General features: G+C 27.0%; 1 protein-coding gene across 3 annotated transcripts in view; it reads left to right on the top strand.

The window, feature by feature from the left end:
- Positions 1 to 14,299, top strand: part of Calx (sodium/calcium exchanger 3) — a 105,950-nt gene extending 91,651 nt beyond the window's left edge. For all 3 annotated transcript variants that reach the window (XM_015316378.2, XM_089178123.1, XM_015316377.2), the window contains one exon: positions 911 to 14,299. The gene's annotated coding sequence lies outside the window, so the exon portion shown is untranslated. The remainder of the gene's footprint in view (positions 1 to 910) is intronic.
- Positions 14,300 to 23,117: the final 8,818 nt, after the last annotated feature.

Raw genomic sequence — 23,117 nt, 5'->3', positions numbered from 1 at the left:
ATAAGTTTATATTTCGTCTTATTTACTCAAAACAATTGGTTATATTACTCTTCGTTATTAACACTAGATTTACGGATGTTTTGTTCAATATTTTTTAATGACTTACAAACATTGTTTAAATGAAAGATTTTGAATAGAGGGTAGGAATTAATATTTAAATATATTTCATTAGGTAACTTAAGAACAACATGTATTTTAAAAAAATAATATGTAAGTTTTGTATATATGTATTAAAAAAAATTGGAGATGAGTCAAATTGGCTCAGTTCGTAAATCTAGTGTTAACTTTGTCATTTTTTTTATATTTTTACATTACGTAATATATATATATATATATATATATATATATATATATATATATATATATCAATAAAAATATACCAATTTAGTTTCATTTAACCCTTTGCGGTAAGCAGATGTCGCTTTTTGGAATACCAGCAGGTCGGAGCAAATCTAGCGTTTCGCAGTTACTTTTCCGTACAGGATTTAAAGTCAGTATATGTATATTAAAACAGACAGAATTTGTTGCAATTGATTTAAAAATGTCCCCGCTACGGGGACACCGACTTCTAAGACGATTTAAAAATGTCCCCGCTACGGGGACACCGACCGCAAAGGGTTCAAACGTAATAAGATTTCTATGCATGATAGGACTATTTTATTATCTGCAATTTTGTGCCAGAAAAAAGTTAAATATTTTTCATATAAATTCAAGCAATACTGTTGAGTGTCGAAAAATATACAATAACATTCGATGTCTTAATTTTATCGGCACACACAATACATACTTTTCTCATTCAATTAATAAAAAGATAATAAATAAATAAATAAAACTATAGAGAGAGAGAGAGAGAGAGAGAGAGAGATAATTCGTATTCATAATGTTCTTTTTTTTGTTTTTTGTTTTCCAGGACAGGAGGAAGTGAAATCTAACGAACGAATGAACAAACGAACGAACGAACAAACGGATGAAAGAAAGAAAAAAGAAATGAAAGAACAAAAACATCCCTGGCAAAGTGCATCGAAGAGGAAGGATATTCACCCCCTCCTGGTCCCAGGAATAAAATGAACAACGAACGTGATTGCGTGAAATATATATATATACATATATATAACATACATATATATATATATATATATATATATATATATATATATTAATACGTGCATACGTGTGCGTATGAACAACGGGTGAGTGGGATAATACGTGATTGAGCATGAAGTATGATTGTTGCGAATAAATGAGAAAAAAAAAAAAGTATAATAATAAATTAAGAGAAGAAGAAGAAAAACAAAAACAAAACATAAGTTAGAAGATAGAAAAGAAAAGAGAGAGAGAGAGAGAGAGAAAAAAAAGAAAACAGAAAAAAACACGGAAAAAGAAAAATCATGTAAAAGGGTGACGATAAAAGTAAGAAAAGAAAAAAAAAAACAAATATTAGAAGAAAACAAATAAAATAATAATAATAATAATAATAATAATAATAATAATAAGTATATGTTTGTGTGAGTATTAAAAAAAAAAAAAAGAAAATAAAATAAAAAAATAAATAAAAGCGAGTTTGCCTTAAAAATAAAAATTTAGAAAAGGAATGAAAGGTTAGATAAGTAAGTAATTGTAATTCTAGTCAAGGTTCAACTCTTTAATTCTTATTAATTGGGACAAGAAAATTGGGTTGAACGAGTTTACATGTGTGTCGAAGTTACAAAAGAAAAACAAAACAAAAAAAAAACTCAAAACTCAAAATCCTCAAAAGTGGAGGATGAAAGGAGGAAGATGAGAAGGGAGAAAACTAAGAAGAAGAAGACGAAGAAGAAGAAGAAAATAAGAAGAATAAAAGAAAGAATAATATATTACACATTACATATATATATATATACATAAATAAATATATAAATATAAGTACATACAGTACTTATTTATTTAATTGACAAAAAAAAAAAAAGAAACACAGGTTTTTAGGAATATTTTTTAAATAGCAGATCGTATATATATTGAAATATTTCTTTTATGTTTTTATTTATTTTTTGTTTGTTTTTTTTTTGTATTTTTCATTTGTCTTTTTTCTTTCTTGCCAGAGAAACGATAATTGCTAATTTTATATAACACATACATACATACATACATACATACATACATAATATTATCGATAAGATATTTTCATTGTCATCAAAAAAAAAAAAAAAAATAATAAAAATAAAAAACTTCAATCAAGATCGAATGAATTCGTTGTGTCGACGTAAAAAACGATGAATGTCAATAATGTGTCGTTTAGTTTCGATTAAATGAAAGAAAAAAAGAAAACAAACAAACAAACAAACAAACAAACAAAATCTGAAAAAGAAACGAACGATAGGAAAAGGTAAAAAGAAAAGCAAAAAAAAAAAAAAAGAAATAATATAACGGATACAATTTTTATATCCGACCGATTTCGAAATACTTTTTAAGTTTTCATCCAAGTTCGATTTATCAACAAAAAGAAAAAAAAAAGAAAAAAAAAAATACTAGAAATGGTCGATACAAGTTTTACGAAAGTTTACTTCCAATCGGTTTCTCATTTTCTATCCTTGTTTTACAACTTTCCCCTTTGCCAACACCAACATCGCAAACCATTGCACCCCCTCCCCCCTCCCCCCTCCCCCGCCCCTTTCCCCACCCAACTCCCAATCCCCTTTAACCCTCTTCAACCTTCTTTTTCTATTTTAAACAAATCCATCAACATTTCGAACAGTAGAATAACATATTTATCCATTTCAATTTCTTGTGTACCATTTTTCTCAGTGATTTAGAAAAGACAATTTTTCGTTCGATACCTTTTTCCTATATAAACGTATACATATATAAATATACATAAATATATGTATATGTATATACATGTATACATACTCATCACGATAAACGCAAGAAAAATAAGCATTTAAGGTAGTTCGAGCGTTGGGTAACGTACTCAGCAAAGGGGCCCCAAGGGGTCTTTAATTTTTATTCAATTAATATTTAAATTGATGGTTTAATTTTTATTTAAAGATATATCATTGACTTTTAAATGACAAAAAAAAAATGCATACATAAATAAACTTAAAAATACAACAATTGGTAAAATCCACATTCGTCTTTCTTAAGTGAATGTATATGTTACGACCCTGGTATCGGAAATCTGGCAATATCGCAATATAAAAACATACTAATATGTTTGTATATTGTAATTTTAACTGTTTTCAATTCACCGTGATTTTTCTTACATTTTAAAGTGCGATGTTGTCAGATCTTCAACGCATGCGCAAACGACGTTCCTCAACGCGCAAATACCTCGTTTTACAATGATTTTTCTCGTTTTGTTTATAAATTAGCCTGGCTAACTGTCATTATTTTAAGACAATAAGAATTGTCATTAAAAAATCTTATAACTACACCTTCATTTGTAAAAATCTGTCTTTTTAGAAGAAAGTTATCATGTATTATGTATACTGCATCCATAAACGTAACTCACGACAAGGGTTCAATTTGTTATTTTCATTTGTTTTTTTTTTAAATTTACCTGGTAACAGTACTGTTTTTTTGTCCCAGCTTCAAAACAGTCATTTCAAGAATATATTATGAAAATTTCAAGACAATCTATCTTTTTATAAATATACGCTCGAACTATCTTAACTGTGTTACACTGCGTACATCTCATTATACGAGGTAAAGAGGAAAATAAAAAACGTATCTTCGAGTAAATTGACATAATTTGAAGATTCATTTGAACAATTATGTTTTTTTTCAAAGACAACAATAATTAGAACAAAACAAGGAACGAAAAAATATACAAACAATCTTAACGATCGCGATTATATTTAATATATTTAATTTACAAAAAAGGAATATCTTTATTTGAAAATAATAATAATAATAATAATAATAATAATAAGAAGAAGAAGAAGAAGAAGAAGAAGAAGAAAAAAAAAGAAGTGTAGAAATTGATTTTATCTATTGATAAAAAATAAAAACATTTATTTCAATTTGAAACACAAGATCGTATGTTATCAGCGTACAAAATTGATAGAAGTTCTTTAAGGGTCGATATAAAAAATTAGATCGTTACAAACTCAATTAAAAATAAGACGTAAGAGAATATATATTTATATGTTACATTCAATGTATTTATTATTACAGGCAGTCTACAGATTGTCCGGTCAATCTATAGAATGTTTAAAAAATTATCAAACAAGTATTAAGAAACGCATAAAGAAGTGTACAGTTTGCTAAATATTTCTTCAATAGTGAACGAAACCATGAAAAAAATCTTAAAAGAAATCTTGGTGCAATCCTAATACAATCCTAAAAAATATTTCCCAAGAAAAAAAACCCTGACACAATCCTCAAATAAAACCTAAGGGGAGAATCGTTCTTCCTACTGTATAAAAAATAACGATAATTCAATAATTAATCATTTGAAGATATATACTGTATATCTATTACTATAAAGATCAGCGTGTTGCTCGGTTTTTGTTAAGAGTTTAGCTGTTCTTCCTTCTAAAATCACTTAGCCCTTAACTACACCCTTTCACCCCCACCCCTTAGGAATTCTATCATTTAGGAATACCTAAATACAATCAACTGAAGGATATTTTGTAGATTGACCAAAACTTTCTGAGCATTTTATAAAATCTCTGGAATGTATACATATATATATCATATATATATATATATATATATATATATATATACATTGATCGTAACATATATATATACATATTATATAAACAAAATGAAACATATTTGTTGTTGTTACAAAGATAATTATTAGATAGAATTTATAATTAGACGAGATATATAAAAAAAAAAAAAAAAGAAATCCTAGAAAATGGGGTCATTAAAATATGGGCGGCCTTCGTTCGAATGTCAAAGTTTTCGTTAATGTTCACACTGCCTTTGATCGAGGGTCACATTGATCTTATCTTAATTATACTTTTGGAGATATTAAAAAACAAAAATAATAATAATAATAATAATAATAATAAAAGAATCGATCTTACACTATACCAATTATTCCTTATCGTGAAATAAATATTTAAAAGGATGAATAAGAAAAATGAATAAACAATTTCTTAAATGAATTATATTATATATATATATATATATATATATATATATATATATATATATAATTGTTAGAGAGAGAAAATGCATTCAATGTCAGTTCGAAATAATATATACTAGATATTTCAGAAGATTTCTTTTAAATTTCACTGATTTCTACGATATTTAAGTATTGAAGAAATTTTCTATGAACAATGGCTTGATAAACACGTTTTTATTCGTAACAGTTGACGATGTAAAATCATCATGGTCATTTTTTCATTCAAATTAATTATTTATGGCATATAACGTCAATCGTTCTCTTTGTCAACTTACTATTTTGATAAACGATAAATTATTGAATTATTTTTTGTAAATATCAATGACAATAATTTACGCGTAATTACATTTATTTTACTTTATTGTGAAATCATTGAAAAGATTTATAAAAATATTCAACATTTTTCTGTCATTGTTTCTTTTTTTGTTTTTTTACGTTTAATACAAACGCGTAAAATTGTTCACATATTCTCTCGCATTTTACATGATTTTATAAAAATAACGATCAGTTTACATTGTTTTTGATTTATTACTTTATAAATAAAAGAACATCACTATAAATATAAATTTATTAATTAGATTCGCATAAATGTTATGACGCATTGTTTTACTTTCAAAATGATTAAAGGAGAAAAATATTTAACTAACTGTAACTGAAAAAATAAAACATATTCACGACCCATATTTGTATAAATATTTTTCATTACTTTAATTATAGAAATATATTCCTATGAAATTTATTAGAAATTTTCTGAATTATATATATATATATATATATATATATATATATTACAACGTGAAATGTAGTTTCCTGTGCTACTGATATCAATGGCTGCGCATCAACGCAAAATAAACCAATCAATCTCTTGAGACCGATTAGGCAAACGTCATAGTCATCGGATCGATGCCAAATGGTTGGTTACGAATGCTCGCAATAATCTTTAACCTTTTTCTTTTTTTATCGATATAAATATTTCAATTAAATATTATATTAGGTCGAGTCATAAATAACTTCCATTTTTATGAGACAAAGAATAACGTTTCTGTCACTAATAAGTGCAGGACACTTTTCATGGTGTTTTTTTTTTTTTTGCACTCTTTGTATTTGTTGGACGTATCTATTGAATTTTGCTCCAGTATTTTTTTAAAAGGTTCGTCAAAGTTGGAAAAACGTCCTGCACTCGGTTTATCTTTTAAGATCGTATCTCTAAAACGGAATTTTACAAACCAATTTCTGACTGTCCTATCAGTTTATCAGTCCTGCACTGTATACACTGCATATTTTTCCAGTTGCCACTTTAGTGCTATTGCCTTGTTTCAATTCTTAAAGCATTACATGTCGAATATGCACTTTTTACTATCCATTTGAGTGGTTAAGAAAAACGGTTAAATGTAACATTGACTACATAAAGAAACATGTGTGCAGATCACACGTGTTAGAAGTGAAATCTTCAAAAAACTAAGTTTCGAAAGAATGAGACGAATAGAAAATATCTGGTGTAGAATAATTGTATTTTCTTCTTATTTAGTATCGCGGCTGTTTCATTGCCTTCCACCGCTCCGTTACATAGCCGCCTACCGTTCCGTTACATTTTTCAAATGACACCCATTCCAAAGAAGTTTTCACTTCAAAAAGTTGACAGAGTGTGCAGATCACACGTGTTAGAAGTGAAATCTTCAAAAAACTAAGTTTCGAAAGAATGAGACGAATAGAAAATATCTGGTGTAGGATAATTGTATTCTCTTCTTCTTTAGTATCGTAGCCGTTTCATTGCCTCCCACCGCTCCGTTACATAGCCGCCTACCGTTTCGTTACATTTTTTCAAATCACACTCATTCTAAAGAAGTTTTTACTTGAAAAAGTTGACACAAGACTAACTGAATCCTCATCTATAGAGTGATAACGAAAATCCGTTAGTTTCGGTGACTTATAGTAGATAAATACGAAAAATAGATTCTACATAGACGCATCGGAAGTTACTTATGACTCGACCTAATTATTATTATATTTTATTATAATAAATAATATATTTTTTTTCTTACGTTCTATTTCGATTTCTTATCGAAATAATGTTTTTCCTTAAAACGATCAAAATACATTTTTGTTATCTAGAAAAGAAGAATGAAAAAAAAAAAACTAACAAACAAACAAACAAAAAGTAAGAGAAAATACAAATGCGAGTACTAAGTACGATTCAAATGATAATCTAACGATTTGATAAGAAAAGATCAAAGAATTAATCGATAAGTACGATTGGTTGCGATCAATCGATCATACCGACGCATACGAATGATAAATATCTAAAGAAATATCTACGAAAAAATATCTACAAAAATTATTTAAAACATCAATAGCGTTTCACGTTTGTTCTAATTCTTGTTTTTATTCTTTCAACTAATCACAGTAAAATCATAGATATTGGTCTAATAATAAACTGATTTATCAGTCATACAAATGATCTTTTTACGATTAGAACAAAATTGTTTCATATTAACTGATAATAAAAATAAAAATAATAAATACCTGAAAATCGTAAGAAGAAAAAAAATGAGAGAATAATCGATGATACATTTATATTTTTACTTGTACATTTTATTCAAAAATATTTGTTAATTTTTTATAAAAAAAAAAATATCTTATCTCAATAATGTTACGATGTCCGAGATTTTCATCGTTTTGAGAGAGAAATATTTCGAAAAAAAAAAAGAAAAAAAAAGAAAACAAATCGTTACAGGAAACATTTCAATCGTACTTCTTGTTCGTCTATCAAACACATTTGATGAAAATAGTTGTGCGTTTTTGCAAGAAAACATTGAACATATTATTCAAAACGTTGTCGTCTTTCGACAGCCAATGATATAAGTATGGAAAGAAAATAAAAAACAAAATATATATATATATATATATACGTTATATACACACACGATGCGAATATTTTAATAAAGTAAAAAGATTCGAAAGAGAAGTTTTAAATATAAATTACATGTATTATTAGAACATATACATACGGAGATATATGCTCAATAGCAAAGCACTAAAGTGATAAACCGTAAACGAGATCTCGATGGTTTCCGATTTCTCGTCGTTCGATTGCTATATGATCAAACGCTGTAGAAATGAAAGAAAGAAAAGAAAAAAAAAGAAATTAATAACAATAATCAAGTGATTAATTAATATACGCGAAAGAACAACATTTTCCCATATAAAACCGGGAACACATATGAACCGTTACACACACACACACACACTCGCACACACTCACATATACCAGGGGGTCGGCAACCTGCGGCTCGCGAGCCACATGCAGCTCTTTGAATGTGAAGCTGCGGCTCTTTAGTTAAAAGAGTTTAGTAAAAAAAAAAAGAAAAAACGTTTAAAAATCATTAAGGATTAGGCACCGATGAATAAATTGATTAGTTTTTTTATTTTTTACTCAAAAAACTTTATTTATGCGAGTATTATTTATTGTTGGCAAGAACAAATTTTGTGGCTGTTGAAAAAAAAAAAACTTTGAAATTTTGTAAATAGTAATTTTTGGCTCTTCCGACTCAAAAAGGTTGCCGACCCCTGACATATACGAATGACTACTTATTAAGTACGACATATATACTTATGTGTATATATATACATATACATATATATATACATATATATATATATATATTTATATTTAACAATATTAAACCAAATTAATGCGTTAACCGCCTAAAATTTCCCCCTTTTAATAATATATAATTAAAATCGTTCGATAAAAAAAAAAAAAGAAGCAAAAACCAAAAAAAAAAGACAAAAAATAAGAAAAAAAAGAAGAGAAAAATTACGAACGAAATGTTCCCAATGAAAAATGGCTAATTTTGTTCGCTAAGCTTTGACCTTGAATTAACAACTGGTTCGATATTAACTTCCCTTAATAAAAATTATCAATCGAAATAATGAATTATTATTGAACGATAAAAAAAAAAAGTTGTCTTTTTTTATTCTCGGTAAAAAAAAAAAAAGAAAAAAAGAGGGGGAAAGATATTTTATTATATTTTATTATTTACTTTCTCCTCTTTTTTTTTTTTTTTTGCGCGCGCGCTCGAGAATAACAAGACAAAACAAAATAGGAAAAAAATAAAAGTAAAAAAAAAAGAAAAAAAAAGTTATCGCGAGAAATAAACAAACAGAAAGATGGACGGATATTAATTTAACGATCAACAACAAAATCACAAAAAGATCAACAAAGAAGAACAGTATGCAACGTATTACCTCAGCGATTGTTCGTTCACAGCATCGGCGAACAGAATTCACGGAAAAACGAGCGATCTCTTATTTTGATTTTGATTATGATTTTGATTTTTATTTGTATTTATTTATTTATTTATATTTTTATTTTCATTAGTTTAATTTTGTTTTGTTTTGTTTTGTTTTGTTTCATTTGCATCTGTTACGTTCGAAATTTTTGATCCTAAGGATCGTGCCGATTATAGAAAGAAAGCCTACAATGAATTAAATCGTAAGCTAAAAATATTCATACTTTGCGTTCGAATCTCCCGAAACGCACCGTCCACGTTTAAAAAAAAAAAAAAAAAAAAAAAAACAGATAAAACAAATTGTTGAAATCAAAGAAACAACAAATTATTTTTAACCAAGTTAAGTGTGGTGATTTGTGCGCAGAGTGCGCGCTCTGGTGTGTGTCGCGATAATCAAACGATGAAGGATATAGTCAGCAAACACAGAATAAGTGGCGCTGTTAAAATATTGGATAGTCGAGAAGACGACTTTATTTTATTTTAGAAAATGAACAATTTTGTTAATAATGTACACACATGTTTTTTAATATTAACATATATTTTTAACATAATAAGCGGAAAAATTACAGAAAAAAATCGAATATTTAATAGAAGTTAACAATTTATTCTTGACTTTTTTTTCTTAACCTCTAAACATTTGAAATATATTAAAATTTACGAATGTAATTTAATTTTCGACAAAATTACAATTGAAACATCAAATTGTAACAAACTTATACGCATGATGGATATAGTCAACGTCATAACACAAAATTTGACCACATCTCCATGACGAATATAGTCGTCAAACACGCTTAACTGGTTAAAATTGACACGACCAATCGCGCTACCGTACGAAAACAATAAATATTTCTTATCATCGTCGTTATAAACGATTCTTCTAGTAATATTTCTAATAAATATCATCTGATGAATTCAATTACAAAAAACAATATATATATATGTATATATATACATGTATACAGAGTGTCGCAAAATAGGAAAATGTTACCACACTTTGTTCATTTATAAAAAGTGTTTAATAATTATTGTAAAATTTTGTTTGCTTTTAATCTTTCAAAGTGTTTCTTTTTTTTTTCTTTTTTGCTTTTTTGTTATGCGTTTGAAATTTTCAAAATGTGGTAAAATTTTGTCCGTAACATTACCCTGTATAAACATATACATACATATATATATATACAAATCTTCTTCGATTAATAGAATGAATTATTTTATCATCATTCGTGCCTTAAATACCGTTCCCGCATTGCAATATCGTCCTTTTCATCTGTCAGAATAATTTCATTGCACAATTGCATCGATTTAATTAGATCTTCTTAATTAATTAATAAAAACTAGAATATCTTTTAATAATCTTACATCTGTCGCGCGATTGGTGTGTTTAAAATATAAAAAACGTTAAGAGTTAAAAAATTAGAAAAATATGACGAAAAGAAAAAAAAAGATAGAGTTGTGATAAACAATTATAAAATCAACAAAATGAAACAATAGAAAAGAGGAAGAAGAAGAAGAAGAAGAAGAAGAAGATGAAAAAAAAAATAATAATAATAATAATAATTCGGGCGTTTCGCGGAACGACTAGATTTTTAGCTAGTTAATTAATTAATTAATTAGTTTAAGATGTTTCTAAAGAAATATATGAACGGGGAAAAAATATAAATAAAAAATATGTATAAACAAAATCAGACAAAGTATCCTTCTACTGTATACACGATATAACATTATAGCGATGAGACATAAATAATAATAATACGTTGTAAAATAACTTTTAAGCGTAGATAGAAAAATGCGTATATATATATATATATATAAAATTGCAACAATCTAAAAAGGTAAGGAAAAAAAAGGGGTGGAAAATAAAGAATGGAACTTAAAAGTATGAATCAGTAAAACTAACGTTTATCCATTTTCGAATAAAAAAAGGTCGAAATTTAATCTTCGAGTAAATTATATACAAATGCATATATGTGTATACGTAGGTGTATATATATAATATAATAATAATAATAATAATAATAATGAATAATATATATATATATATATACCTACACATAAAAGTTATTATATATCCTAAAATTGATATTAACTCTTACCAAAGAAATAATCGTATTAATGAAAAATTATTTCATGATAATATCATAAATAACAAAAATAAAAGAAAAATTATATACATATATATATATATATATATATATATATATATATATATATATATATATATATATATATATAAATCTACGAGTCAATCGATGATACTAAATGATCTATCTATCATAGCTTGACATTTTGTTAACTCGTTGAAAAAAGGAACGCAAGACATTCAAATGGCCAGCCCTAATATTTTCTCTATCTGCATACTGAGTCATTGATAATGCAATAAAGAATATGAAATGATTAATAACATCGGATATGAATGTTACATTCGCGATATATTTATGCGAATGCAATTATTCAAAATCGTGATATTAATCGCAAATTGATTTAATCACAGAATCAATTTTAATATATAACATAGTTCAATCTGAGGAAGGGGTGGAAATTATCCTAAATTTAGTTACTTTTAGATGACCTTGACAATTTATATTCAAAGTATAATATATGCTCTTTTATCTTATTCTTTCTTCTTCTCTCTCTCTCTCTCTCTCTCTCTTTCTCTTTCCCTTATACATATATATATGTATTGGGATCTCTAGCACTTGAATACGCTATCTGGTGGCAAAATTCAGAACTAGAGCAGTAAGGGGAATTGCTGACAGCTGTTTTAAACTACACGATATTTCTATGGAAATATTTATATTTTCATTTTTATGATTTACACCAAGTATTTCATGTGAATTATTTTTAATATGTGAAGTTTGTAAAAAAAAAAAAAGCTATATAAAATACTTATAATATTACAATCACCATTAGGTACTTGCCCACACTTAATCACATGTTCAACATTTAATAAACTTTTACCATTAACAAAATTTTTATTGCTTAGTTTTGTGCAAGCAAATTTAAAAATTTCTTGCAATATAAGTTTCATTTTATTTAATTTAATTACAAAAAATATAATAATAATAATATAAATAATAATGTAATACACGTTGTTCTCTATTTTGTTTATACAAGTAATGCACAGCATCATCCAGTCTCTAGTTCATACTTTTGCCGCTAGGGTAAGCCACGCCCCTGCCAGAGATCCCCAATATAAACAACATTATAATTCTTCTCAATCTTCTCCTTATTCTCTCCTTATTCCACGAAATATAATACTTTAAAATTGACAGCTTGTCTATTTATTATTAGAATTCGAGATAAATATTTAAAGTTCAAATAGATTCGATATTACAATTAAAAAAAAAAAAAAAAAGAAGACAAAGGAATTTCATTGGGAAGGCTAAGGCGCTTATTAATATTTTTATCTTACAAAGGAGTAATACATTTAAATGAAACGAACTCCTATACGATTGGATCGCAATATGAAGAAAAAAAAAAGCCAAAAAGAAGAAGAAGAAATCAAAGAAATACAAGTTTACAGATTAGAGACAAGATGAGAAATATAAATAACGTATTTACTTTAGCTAATATTTATACTTGACTATTTAGCTGAAAAATGATTATTCCTTAAGAACAATAATACATTTTTACATTCCAAGAGTTTATTGTGAAACATACTTATAATTAGATTTCTTTCTAGTCATATTTTAATGTTATATATAATATTATATATATATTACGTATCGAAGAACACGTCGATTATAAAAGACTATTAATGGAACCAATTTATTCTATTGAATTAGAACAGATTTCAAACTTACTTAAAATAAGACTTCTTCGTACATTTTAAGACTCAAAATGCCAATCATTCATTTAAAATTTGTTATTACATTTTGACCAATGAAATTTTTGTCTAATTACAAAATTAAGAAATAAGATTTAAAAAAAAAAAAAGAAAAAAAAATAGGGATACAGAGAGACAAAATTAGAATCGAGAAAAATGTTAGAAAATAAATATGTTTATTGACGATACGTATCGCGTGATCACGTTGAATAATTTTCTCTTTTTTCTATCTAATCAATAAAATATAATTATTTTCAATCGCGTAAATTATCTACAATCACAAATAAAATCTAATTATACTAATCCCCTAATTATATTAGGAGTGTTGTGTGGTCTTCTGTGGCTCACAGTCAGTCCGATACACACGTCTTTAAGTCATAATTTGCAATAAAATAATATTGCGATTATAAATTAAGATATAAACTATCCTATCTTTCAAGTTGAATGAAACTGCACACAATGTGCAAAATTTGATTAAAATCAGTTCAATAATTTAGAAGTCCATTGCGGACAAACAACGTGACACGTAATTTATATATATATATATATATTAAGATGTTTTTTTCAATAGATATTTATTTATTATGACCAAAGGAGAAGCGCAACGCACAGTTTTAAAGGAACAAAAACAATGTGATTTGTAGAGAGAAAATTATAAAAATTAATAGAAAACTTACATTGTTTATGATTTTAGTATTTTTTTTTATTTTTCTTTTCTAAATAAAAATTAGAGATTATTTCTATTCGGACCAAGAGAGAAAAACGAAATAAATAAATAAATAAATAAATACGACGTAATTAGCAAAATTTGATCAAAAACGATGATTTTAATATAAAATTATTCTACATATCTTGCTCTCTCTCTCTCTCTCTCTCTCTGTTTTATCTTATATTATAAGATTAAAACATCGAAAATTAAAATACGAAAACAAAAAGTGTGTAAAGAGAGAAAGATTAATTCGAAATAAAGTTAACAACTTTATTCTTGTTCGCGATGATTGGTTATTGATACGCACAAAAAAAATGTTCGTAAAAGAAGGAGAGTATTAAAAAAAAACCAAACCCCCCCCCCCCAAAAAAACTAACAGATTACTGAAAAATAAAAAAGATAGGAAAGATAGGAAAAGAAAAGAAAAGAAAAGAAAAAAAAAATGATCGAACAAAAATAAATCTTTATATCCGTGGAAAAAGGAATTCGTTCTTATAAATATCTTTAGCTTCGAGATGTTTCTCTTAACAAAATCCTAATCTAATTCTAATCATTCTTAAAACTAAAACATCTTTTTAAAAAAAAAAAAAAAAAAAAAAAAAAAAAAAAAGGGGCTGGCCACGTTTTGTAATATCTATAATGTCCAATTATTTATCTCAAACTTTGAACTATCTAAACAAAAATTCTATAGAATGTATCTTTCTCTGTCACTATCCTTATCTCTTACCTTTACCCTTACCCTTACCCTTATCTGTCCTTCTTTTTTATTGTTTTCTTTTTTTACTTTAATGTATTTTCTTGTTTCTTTTATTTTTCTATCTAAATATTAATATTTAATTACACACGTATATAAAAAAAAATACACAAACACACAGACACACACACACAAATACATACAATACGGTATACGACGAAATGAATGTTTATAAATCGTATACCATTTGCTTATCTGCCAGAATAAAATTAGAAATGATGACAATTCTAATATGTGAGTTACATCGGAGCAATACACATTTTCTATCGTTAATGAAAAAACGTTAGAAACGTGGCGATAAATATTGCAATGATTTATAATTAGATTTAAATTGTTATTCCTAAGGTTACAATATATAATATATAAGTGAGCCATATGTATGTATATTATATATATATATATTAGGTCGTCCCATAAGTAACTTTGTTTTTTCTAACTTCAAATGAATACACAATATTTTTTATTTATGATATTATATAAGCACCTTATTGTTCTATTATCTTCTTATTGTTAGATCTCTCAGGAATCCTTATTACGTCTTTTTATCCAAAATTCTTTACTTTCAAATAATAATCCTAGAGAAAGAATTTTTGTAAAAACAAAAAAGATGTAGTAATCAGATAGAAAGAGAGAGAGAGAGAGAGAGAGAGAGATCTGGAGAATATGTAGAATGCAGTAAAACATCTCAATCAAACTGTAAGAGCCATTTTTTTAACCACTAATGCAATATGTGGTCACGCGTTGCCATGTTTTTCAGTAAGTGCGGAACCCAAATTTCGCAGCAATTAACATATCTCATCTTGGTTAGGTGATTATGCACTGTTTTGAAAATCCTAATGTTATTTACTACCTTCCCCACATATATCAACTGTTTTTATCAAGCATAGCCTTGATAAGATCCGTATCCGTCGTTTTGGGGCGACTGCTGAGATATTCATCTTCCAAATTAAAATTTCCTAGTCTAAATCTTTCAAATCAATTGCAAATGGTTGTAAATGTTAATAGAAGCATCCCCGTACACTGTACAAATTTTATCTACAGTATTCTTAGCACACTATCATCATTTTTAAAACAATTAAGCATAACAGAGGCCGTAAATGTCATCTTTCTACGCTATCCATGTTTAACGTTGTGAATAAAAAATGTTGAAAGAGACTAAGGCCCAAATAAACGTACTGTAAAAAAGCTCTGGGATGACTGAAATTGAGAAACATAAAGACCTAATTGATAAGCCTGCATATTTGCACAAGCAGAGCAAAATACATTTCATATAATAATGCGACGAGAATGATACTTACAGGACGACTTAATATATGATAAGCCAATATATAATTAGTTGTACATAATACACATTGAATCTTAGAACAATAGAATTTTGTCGTCTATGCGTACTCTTTAATAATAATAATAAATATATATATATATATATATAGTACAACACGTATATGCATAATATATCATAAGCATATGTGTTTTGTTCTATATAATATATACATCATATAACATTGACGAATGTTGTATATACGTTATATGATTATGCATGTTTTAAAACAAATTATTATCGATGCTAGATATGAAAATGCGCGTAGATATTTTAGAAGCATACTCCCATTTTTTTAAAAAAAAAAAAAAAAAAACATTGTAAGTATTCGAATAGATAAATAATATTAATTGTAACTATTTAAAAAAAAAAAATAAAATAAAATAACTTAATCTCTTCAAAGTGAGATGATTGGAGAGAGAGAGAGAGAGGGTGAGGGTTGAGAAAGAGAGAGAGAGAGAGAGAAAGAGAGAGAACTAAAATATAATAATAATGAACGAAAGTATAATAAAAACGATGCACGATATGATGTATTCGATAGAAATGTTTAAATGTTATAAAATATAAACGATAGGTAAATACGAATATAAAGTAGTAAAAAAAAAAAAAAAAAAAAATCAAAAATATACAAAACAAAGAAAGAAAGAAAAAAAGAGCAAAGAGAGAGAGAGAGAGAGAGAGAGAGAGAGGAGAGAAACAGAGAGAAATAAAATGAGAGATTAAAAAAAAAAAACAAAAAACAAAAAAACATGAGAATCGTGAATGGTACGAAACAAAAAGAAATAATTATTATAGATATATTATAATCTTAACACAAATAAACCAAAAAAAAAAAAAATATGTGCATCAAGTTTTATATTCCTCGATTGAAATATTTGTATATTTTACTGATAAATACTTTTTCTTCCCTCCCAACAGCCCTCCCTCCACCCCCCGTAGAAATATAAACACAATATTGTATATTTATAAATTGTTGTGTTATAATATAATATTTGTTTAAATAGTGAAAAATAAATTTGAAAAAAAAAAAAAATGAAAAATGTTCAATAAGTTATGTTTCTCTTTTTCGTTTTTATTGAAAATAATTCATATCTCTCTCTCTCTCTCTCCCTCTCTCTCTCTCTTGTCATTGTAATCTTTCAGTGAATGAGTCATACGAAAAATACTTTGATAACATTATCGTCATCTATTGAAAAAAAAAATTGTTTTCAATTGATCTCAAAGTTTCGATTTGTGTTCAAAGCTCGAGAGGAAGAGGAGGAGGGGTATGAGTATGGGTATGAAGATAGGGATGGGATTTGGAAGGGAATAGGGAGGAGGAAGAGGAATTATGGGGGACGATGGGGAAGGGGAATGGTGGGAAAAGGGATGGTCTATATATCATAAGATATGAGAAATTATCTGGAAATGTAAACGCGCCGTTTATAACGCAGATCTCAACCTCTCTTTCAATACAAATGTATAATAATCCAACCAAATATATGGTTTCTTTGTAATAAATAGATTTTATGAATTGTATGTTGCGAAATGTTCGAATTAATAATAATTTTTTTTTTTTTCACCTATGTATACATACATAATGAAAAAGTAACGACCGAGATCGCATAGATAAATAAAATTCAACATCGGAGATTTGACTTTTAATTAAGCTTCATATAAAACAATAAAACAATTATATATATATATATATATATATATATATATATATATGATAAATAGAAAAACTCATCATTCGAAAGAGACTTTTCTTTATGGCGAATTCTCGGGGGCTTCCGTTTTCTAAAAAAAAAATTGAAAAAGAAATAAAAAAAAAGTCATTTTCATCCGACTGAACTATAATTACTAATTATTAACCCTTTTAGCTGTTATAAAGAACATCTGACAGTGTATTAACTTAGATCTGCGTTAATATAAAATAACACATCGATTAAAGGAATATAATAATATTTTTATTATATTATATATATATATATATATATATATACTTATGATATAATATAAGTAAACAAAATAATCGACAAGTATTATTAACCCTTTGTATTACAACTATCAACATTGTTCCTTTTCAATTGTGCTAATTAAAATTAATGTATACTATATTTATATAATGTCATCACTTTATAATATATTTCCTATATTAACCAGTTAAGTTTGATGATTCGTGCGCAGAGTGTGCGCTTTGGTGTCTGTCGCGAGAATCAAGCGATGACGGATATAGTCGTCAAACACGTGTTTTCTTTTATATGTCAAATCGAAAGAAAGAAACAACATAATGTTTCATTTCATTTTAAAACGTAATCAATTATTTTCTATTTTATCTAATTAATTGGCACATAACAAAAACAAATCAATGTAATGCAAATGGTTAAATAGATTACAATCAATAAATTACAACAACAACAACAACAAAATACTATCGATAAAGCTTCTTTTCGATAAAAAAAAAAAAAAAAAATACAAGAAAGCATGAATCGTCCTAACTTTTCAAACAAATAAAAGACTCATAGTTAGCAGAAAACTGCTACAGTTGCTAAAAGGGTTAATCACGTTTATCTAAAAGATAAAATTTATTATAGATGTAATCACGATCATTTAGTCGGCGCCTTTTTTTTTAATTTTATTTTTTTTTATTTTTTCTTTTTTTTAATCTCAACAGTTAGCTACAACTCCCAACAATTTATAATTAGCCGTTTCGTTGACCATTTACCTCTCGTAGGTCTTATTTATATAGACCTCGAATATTCTCGTTGTTCGATCGATTGCCGAGATCCCCTTTGGTGGGCGTAAAAAAAAAAAAAAATGAAAACAAAACTAAAAAAGAAAAAGATAAAATATAACGTTATTTAATATTAATAATAATAATAATAATAATAATAATAATAATAATAATAATAATAATATAACTTTTAAGATACGCTCTTCTCTTCGAGTAGTAAATAAAATAACAAAATTACAAAAACATAGACAAATTGTAAAATTTCATGAACTAGCGTATATATATATATATATATAATATAACGAGTTATAATTAAAAGTAGCACACTATCCTTCTCTATACCTCTTTCTCTGTCTCTCTCTCTCTCTCTCTTTTTCTTTATACAATAATTTACCTAATCAATCTACAGTATTCGACAAAAAAAATGTATATATTTCACACTTCAAAACCATAATCATCCACCATTGTCATTGCACTTAAATAATATTTATTTGATCTCAAATATTAATTTTAAATTATTCTTCTAAAATCGTATCAACATAATTTTGTCATTATTGTAAACTTTGTCACTTGTTGAGTGCTAACACAACCATGATTAAAGTGTGTGTATACATTTTTTTGGCGGATCGTGTATTTTCTTCTCTCTCTCTCTCTCTCTCTCTCTCTCTCTCTGCCTATCTATTGATCTTATAATCGATACTCGATTCGCCGTGGATAATAACCAAAAATAAAAAAAAAGAAAGAATTAAAAATAAGAAAAAAAAACGGAAAAAAAAGATCGTTATGGTATCACAAAGCTTTTATTCATCTACACGCGCAACTTCCGTTATAAATATCTTTAAATACATACATGTAACTCCATACTACATGCGAGAAAAGGACAACGAATCTAATCGACATACGTTTAGTTTGAAATTATTCGTGTAAGTATACATATAAAATGTCAGAACTTTTATCCGTCATTTTAATTTACATATGTACATATATACATATATATATATATGTGTTTAAACGAGATGCAGAGCAAACGAAAAATTCTCTATTATTATCTTCCGTCTTATGTTATTGTGTATTGTAATTAACTGTTATACAGACGTTGTAAAAGAAGATACTAAAAGTGATCACGTAATGTAAAACTTGTAAGAAATTAAATCATTTTACGAATAACGATCATTATTATTATTATTATTATTATTATTAAAATCTTCGTTATCATCATTATCATCGTAATCGTCGTCATCATCATCATCATCATCATCATCATAATCACAATCATCGAATATGATTATTATATATTATTATTATTATTATTATTATTATTCTACATTATCAATCCGTCTTCGCCATTCGCATGTTTCAAATAATTAAATCTACTGAAGATAAAATTAAATACAAAAAAAAAAAAAAAAAAAGGAAAAACCAGAAAAAATGCAAATTAATTGAAAAAAAAAAAAAAAGGTAATTTTGATTATATTTATTCCAAATCTCGTGCGAAAGACCATGAGACGGATGCCGTGTTAATTGTTGGCAAAGAATAGAAAGAAAAAAAATAAAAAAAAAATTGTTAAAACGTTCCCCTCGTAAAAACAGAAGATTAGAAAAAGAAAAAAGAAAATAATAGAAAGGCAAGTGACTTCACGTGACGATCAATGTCCGTGAAAATTTCACACTTTCGATAGTTTTCAACGACGCTGCTTAAAGTTAAGACGAATACCTGCTCTTTATTATGCAGTATATAATATATACATATATATATTACTAGGGGTGTTCCGCCACACGTTGCTGTGGCTCACAATCAGTCCGATACACACGTCTTTAAATCAACGAATTACCTTATATCGCCATCTGTTAGAATCTTATCAAACTAACAGAGATAATCATGACTCGTTTGTTAATAAACAAATAATAATTCGCGATTAATAAAATAATATTGCGAATGATAAATTGAGATATAAACTATCCTATCTTTCAAGTTGAATGAAATTGCACAAAGTTTGCAAAATTTTATTCAAATCGGTTCAGTAGTTTAGGAGTTCATTGCGGACAAACAACGTAACATGTAATTTATATATATATTAAGAAGATAATTTTATGATTAAAAAACAACGGTCAAAATTATTAACAAATAATAAGAAAGATCACAAAATTCAACTTAAAAATTGATAAATGACCGTTATCCTATTCCTGCTATTATATGCGATGTTTAAAAATCGATTATTAGATATATCGTATGGAGTAGTAATCGTCAATCGATTTTACGCTTCACGCTGTTAAATCATTATGAGAGTCATACATTTTATCTATAATGATCTCTCAAAAATTTCAAATGCGATCGAATTAAATGATTAAGAAAGAAAATTAAATATAAATAATAATAATAATAATAATAATAATAGTAATAAATCAATTGTAATTAACTCAAAAGTGCAAAAATATACAACACATTTAACGTTAATTAACATCGATATATCAATTTATTTCTTATTCATATTCCCTAGTTTTAAGTAGAAAGTTTCCTAGGGAAAATGTTATCATAATATGTTCCAAAGTGTTATATACGTACATATATACTATGACAACATTTTCTCAAATAACGTACATACATATATATATATATATATATATACACGCGACATCTATAAGAAAGTTCGTATGCACGTGGTGATGGTGGTGGTGGTGGTAATGGCTTAAAGTGAACCATCAAGAGTTCCGCGAATTATTAATCGAACACTAAAATGTTTATACTACGTTTCGTCAAACATTTAACGTTTCTACGTGCATTCCCGTAACAAACTCCTCCCCCCCCATCCTCCTCCTCCTCCTCCTCCTCCCTCTCCTTCCCCGATCGTAATTAATTATTCTATCATTTTGAGAAGATACGTGATAACAAAAAAAGAAAATAATCACTGCGAATATTTTTTCTTATCTCGTTGCGAACTTAACAGCAAAAGCTAACAATAAGATAAATCAATGCGAACACGTCACAGATATTATTAATTTTTTTTTTTTTGACATATTTTCTTTTTCTGTCTGCCTGCATGTCAAATGTTCGTAAACTTCGTCTAGACCAGTGTTTTCCCAAAAGTGGGCGATGAAGTGGTCCAGGGGCGGGGAGAGGAGGGGGCGATTACGGCCACAGATGAACTTTGGAAATGGGGGAAATGGCAAAATGGTAATGAATAATTGTAAGTGTGCGGTGATAAGATGATAGTAAAAGAAAAAGCAAATAAAAAATTAATTTTTTCGGGGTGGGGGGGCGGTGATAAGTAATATTTTTTTTGGAAACGGGGGCGATAGGACAAAACAAAGTTTAGAAACCACTGGTCTAAATCGAAATAAAAATAAAACAAAAAGATATATATATATATATATATATATATATATATATATATATCTAATTTAAAAAAAAAAAAAGAACAATAATAATAATAATAATAAAAATCTAACAAATCAGTGAAAATCCATAGTCGCGATTTTAATTAAAATTGCAGCCACGATTCGACGTGATATATTCCGACACGTAATTATACATATATATATATATATGTATAATAAACTGAAAAAAGTCAACGTCAAAATTCGTTGAAACGTATAACGCGAATAATCGCATATCGATATTCAAGTGAAAAAAGCAACGTATGATTTTTTGAACATATATATATATACATATATATTTATGGACATATATTAACGAGTCAAAAACGATCATCAACGACCAATAGGTGATCTCTTTCACCAATACGAAATGCGTATTAACGAGAACGAAAAATGTACCATGTGAGAATGGATATGGGCAATATGAAAATTCAATAATCGTAAACACAACCTTTCATATGCATACAAAATACTTTGATACAACGACAAGTTCTACTTAGCTTTATTCCATAAGTGTTATGAAAGATATTTAAATAACTCATTGTCAGATTAAATGATGATGAAAAATAATGAACTTTCTAATTGATAAAATGAATAACATTTTTTTCTCTGATGATCTCTAAGCATAAGAAAAACATAAAAATATTACTTCAAAAAGTAAATACATAAAATAATACAATATACTTACGTCTTCTCTTATCTTCAATATGTTTTATCGATTACACGATAGACCAAAATGATAGATTTGTTTCGAAACTTTTCAAATATGTTTACATATAAAACGTACACATACACATACATACATACATACATACATACATACACAAGTAAGTACACGCTTATGTCATTTTTTTTCCTTACATTTTTCAAGCATACAATCATAATCAAAATCGTAAAACCTGTCAAAATGGTACGGTTGTTTTATTGCTTTACTATTCGGGGAAGAGAGAACGGGGACTTTACTATCTATATAGGGTAACCCAAAAAATCTCATTGACCAACTAA

Source organism: Polistes dominula, unplaced genomic scaffold, assembly GCF_049000335.1.
Source record: "Polistes dominula isolate Pdom_NZ unplaced genomic scaffold, Pdom_raw_medaka contig_77, whole genome shotgun sequence".
NCBI classification, from domain to species: Eukaryota; Metazoa; Arthropoda; class Insecta; order Hymenoptera; family Vespidae; genus Polistes; species Polistes dominula.
This window is presented reverse-complemented; position numbering and strand designations above follow the sequence as displayed.